The sequence below is a fragment of the Palaemon carinicauda genome, chromosome 27, assembly GCF_036898095.1.
Source record: "Palaemon carinicauda isolate YSFRI2023 chromosome 27, ASM3689809v2, whole genome shotgun sequence".
Taxonomy (NCBI): Eukaryota; Metazoa; Arthropoda; class Malacostraca; order Decapoda; family Palaemonidae; genus Palaemon; species Palaemon carinicauda.
Window position 1 is genome coordinate 91,075,158 of NC_090751.1, and position 5,000 is coordinate 91,080,157.

Here is a 5,000-nt window from a genome sequence, read left to right on the forward strand (position 1 = left end):
GTCTTGCTTTATCCATCATAAGGCCCAATACTAAATATTCTAGACGTTTTATTCCAACTTTGACCAAGTTGTGGAATGATCATCCTAATCAGGCAATTGAATCGTTGGAACTTCAGATGTTCAAAATAGCAGCAAATGTTTTTACTGTATGTTGAACAGGTTGAAAGGATTCTCGCTTTATTATTATTATTATTATTATTATTATTATTATTATTATTATTATTATTATTATTATTATTACTTGCTAAGCTACAACCCTAGTTGGAAAAGCAGGATGCTATAAGCCCAGGGGCTCCAACAGGGAAAAAAGAGCACAATGAGGAAAGGAAAAAAGGAAAATTAAATATTTTAAGAAGACTAACAACATTAATATAAATATCTCCTATATAAACTATAAAAACTTTAACCAAACAAGAGGAAGAGAAATAAGATAGAATAGTGTGTTCGAGTGTACCCTCAAGCAAGAGAACTCTAACCCAAGAGAGTGGAAGACCATAGTACAGAGGCTATGGCACTACTCAAGATTAGAGAACAATGGTTTTATTTTGGAGTTTCCTTCTCCTAGAAGAACTTCTTACCATAGCTAAAGAGTCTCTACTACCCTTACCAAGAGAAAAGTTTTGGTGATCTGTGTTGTCAGGTTTATGAGGACAGAGGAGAATATGTAAATAGGCCAGACTATTCAGTGTGTGTGTGTGTGTGTGTGTGTCTGTGTGCGTGTGTAGGTAAAGGGAAAATGAACCGTAACCAGAGAGAAGGGTCCAATGTAATACTGTCTAGCCACTCAAATGACCCCATATCTCTCTATCGGTAGTGTCGCAACGGGTGGCTGGTGCCCTGATCCTAATGTATATATTTTTACTATTACTTCTCATATAAAGATTATTTATTCCCATATTTCCTCTACTCACGGGGCTAGTTTCCCCGTTGGTGCCCTAGAGGTTGTAGCATCCTGCTCCTCCAACCAGGATTGTAGTTTAGCTAGCAATGATAATGATAATAATAATTATGCTTCTGTCCTATGAGAATATTCACTTCTGTAGAAGCTCTTTGAGCAAGTTAATAGCCATTTTCAGTTACTCCCTTTTGCATGCAATGCGTTACGAACAAATAATAATAGTAATAATAATAATAATAATAATAATAATAATAATAATAATAATAATAATAATAATAATAATAATAATAAAGATTATAATGATAATAATAATAATTATATTTTTTTTCTTTCATCATCTAGATATTTGTAATAATATGAAGGAACCTGTCAGTTCAAGAAAGCAATTATTACTGTCCGCCTACATTATTGCTCTTAGATTATGTCGAAAAGGTCACGCACAGACTAAGGTCAATTCTTGGTCTGAAAAGGTAAATAAATAGATATAAGTAAACAAACAAACATAAATATCGTTTCTTGTTTATATGTGATTAACTGATACTAATAAATCTTTTTATTTTTATTATTTTTCATGCATAGTTTAGTCCTTACTAATCTATTTTCTTCCTACTTTGGGCTGCTCTTCCTATTGGAGGCCGTGGGCATGTAGCTTGGATAATAATAATAATAATAATAATAATAATAATAATAATAATAATAATAATAATAATAATAATAATAATAATGTTGCCTAATATCTTAAATTATCTCTGTTCATCTCATGTGAGTATATGGTAGATAGATTGCATTGTTAGCAATTATTGATGTACACGAATGAAAGAACTCATGTTGATAGATATATAATAGATTGTTTCATTATGTTTATTAACATTACGACTTCTGCTTTTAATATATATATATATATATATATATATATATATATATATATATATATATATGTGTGTGTGTGTGTGTGTGTGTGTGTATATATATATATATATATATATATATATATATATATATATATATATATATATATATATATATATATATATATATATATATATATATATAATCCTGAATCCACTAATAACATGGGAATTCACCTCCGAATCTAATCATTCCTTTATTGAAGTTTCCGGAGTTTAGTTTGACTAATCGATCGACGCCATACCACAGGGAAGGCTGAGAAGAAGGCTTATTGAACCCCTATAGAAAGCTTCCTTATCACTCCGCCAACAAAGGCTAATTAAACTAAAGTGTCTATCGTATCAGGCACCTGTTAAATGTTGTCACACAAGACTCCTCTACCCTACCTCCCCTCCTCCTTAGATATTTAAATAGATCACCCTTACTTGATAGCCCCCAGTAGAACCAACTTCTTCCTCGTTTTCGTCCAAAGCTCCTATCTCATTAGGGCGCTTATCAGGTTTTAAAATGCACAACTTTCCAATTCCCCGGGCCTGCTTTCGGAACAGTGGCGCGACTTCAGACTTCTTCTTCTTCTTGTTTTTGCGCTGTCGAGGTTACTTTTGTTTTGCAGGGAGTAAGAGTGAAGGCCATGCAGGGTCCCATCGCACGTAACGAATTGTAGTGCAGGGAGTGTTAGTGCAACCGTTGGAAGGTTGGGATGGTCTGTTTCCCGTCCAGCGGGTGGTTCTCTAACGTGTGATTTTTAGACGTAATTTGCCGAGACTTCTTAACTTCTTCAGTTTACGAATAGCACAACTAGTCGGAGGATCACTGTGAATTAGACGTGTTTATATTCGTCATTTAGAACTTGGTTATTATCAACGAACGAAAGGTGTTTTAAACGAGAGATTAATTATAAATATTTCGTTATTATGCGGTAATCATCAATGGAGGAAAGGTGTCTTAACAGAGATTAACTATAGATAATTCATTATTATTCGACGACCAATTTATGAAATACGGTTACATTCACAACATATTATTATTATTATTATTATTATTATTATTATTATCCCTTTCAAAAAAAGTGCATTGTGGTCTAACCTTATTTAGGCTGGCGACTTGTAGTGGATTGATATTCCATTCACTTTTTTTTTCTTTTTTCCTTTTTTTTCTTACTTGTGAGATCAGGGTCTTGCAAGTAGTAGTGAAAGTATTGCTGTTTTGTTGTTGATGTTTTTTTGTTTTTTTACATGTGTTATTCGGAGAAATAATAATAATAATAATAATGATAATAATAATAATAATAATAATACGGCCTTCTCCCGCCACTGGGTAATATGTTAAATCTGCAATAGTGTTAATCCTATTAACTAAATTCCTAAGAGCCACCTCATGTATGATACACGTAGAAGGATTTATGTGCATTCATTTCGTTGCTAAGCTCAACCGCGTGGTGACCGATATGGTAACGTCCCTGGGTGGTGAACGCCAGACTTTGGGTTAGAGTCCCGCTCAAACTCGTAAGTTCTTTGGTCGCTGCAAACTTACTATCTTTGTGAGCTAAAGAAAGGGATGGGTTTTTGGGGGAGCCTATAGGTCTATCTGCTGAGTCATCAGCAGCCATTGCCTGACCTTCCTTGGTTCTAGCTTTGGTGGAGAGGGTGCTCGGGCGCTGATTATTATTATTATTATTATTATTATTATTATTATTATTATTATTATTATTATTATTATTATTATTATCATCATATATATAAATATATATATATACATATAAAATTTATATATATATATATATATATATATATATATATATATATATATATATATATATATATATATATATATATATATATATATATATATATATATATATATATGGTCAGTCTCTAGGGTATTGTCTGCCTGCTAGGGCAATGTTCCTTGCCTCTGCCATTCGTGAGTGACCTGTGATAATTCTTTCGCGCGATGAATTGTAATTTCAGATGGATCCAATCGAGGATACATTCCATTTCATGTAGCTATGAAGCTTGGCGAAAGAAGGGGAAGGCGTGAAATGACATTTATATTTTTTCTTTATTTTGTTATCAGATTAATAAGGTTTTTAATGAAATCCTTTGTCTCAAGCCTTCATATTAATCACATTGTTTATGTAATAGCTTTGACTCAGTTTGAAGGTGATGTCACTATAACAGACTTCTTTGCATCTTTTAGCATTTGGTATTTTCGAGTCCATTAACCCCTGAATGTTTTGTAACTTCATAGCAGACGGTTTACCACAAAACTAGAAGTGAGGTCGTTCCTAGAATTAATCTTGGACCAGTGACTTTTAAGCGAAGGTGCAGTCAACTTGCATTTTGACGGGGCCAAGTTCAGATTATACCTGCCACCTTAATGTCAAGTCATCATCATCATCATACGTCTATTGACGCAAAGGGCCTCGGTTAGATTTCGCCAGTCGTCTCTATCTTGAGCTTTTAATTCAATACTGCTCCATTCATCGTCTCTTACTTCACGCTTCATAGTCCTCAGCCATGTAGGCCTGGGTATTTTAACTCTTTTTATCCCTTGGGGATCCCTGTTGGAAGTTTGGTGAACTAATCTCTCTTGGGGAGTACGAAGAGCTTGGCCAAACCATCTCCATCTACCCCTCACCATAATCTCAACTACATTTGGGACTCTAGTAATCTCTCTTATAGTTTCATTTATAATCCTGTCCTTCCATTTAACTCCCAATATCCTTCCGAGAGCTTTGTTTTCAAATCTTCAAAATCTATTGAAGATTATTTCATTGTCATACCACGACCTATGTGCATATAGTAATACTGATCTCACTAAACTGATATATAGCCTAATTCTTATATGTAATTTCAGGTGATTTGACTTCCAAATTTTACTTACATTTTCTATTACAATCTTTCACCATCCTTAAGTCAATTTGTTTGCATGATATGATTATTTTAGTACTTTAACTCCATATCAAGTACAATAAGGTCGAAATTTATTAGCGATGTTTTTTCCAGAAAGTCACTCTCTCTCTCTCTCTCTCTCTCTCTCTCTCTCTCTCTCTCTCTCTCTCTCTCTCTCTCTCTCTCTCTCTCTCTCTGGTGATAGTTATCCTACTTTCCAATACTGTTGACTTTATTTGGTAATGGTTTAGCCGTGAGGTTGAATAACTCACGCCAAGGCTTGACAACAGAGAGAAGGA

At 33.8% G+C, this 5,000-nt stretch overlaps 1 protein-coding gene across 3 annotated transcripts in view; it reads left to right on the top strand.

Annotated features, from left to right (window-relative positions):
• The window catches only part of LOC137620797 (Na(+)/citrate cotransporter-like), a 158,571-nt gene that overhangs the window by 42,415 nt on the left and 111,156 nt on the right, over positions 1 to 5,000 (top strand). The window contains exon 1 of one of the 3 annotated variants that reach the window (XM_068351243.1): positions 2,461 to 2,558. The exons of the other annotated variants lie outside the window; for them this stretch is intronic. The gene's annotated coding sequence lies outside the window, so the exon portion shown is untranslated. Of the gene's footprint in view, positions 1 to 2,460; positions 2,559 to 5,000 lie in introns of those variants that run through there. 3 annotated transcript variants of the gene reach the window in all.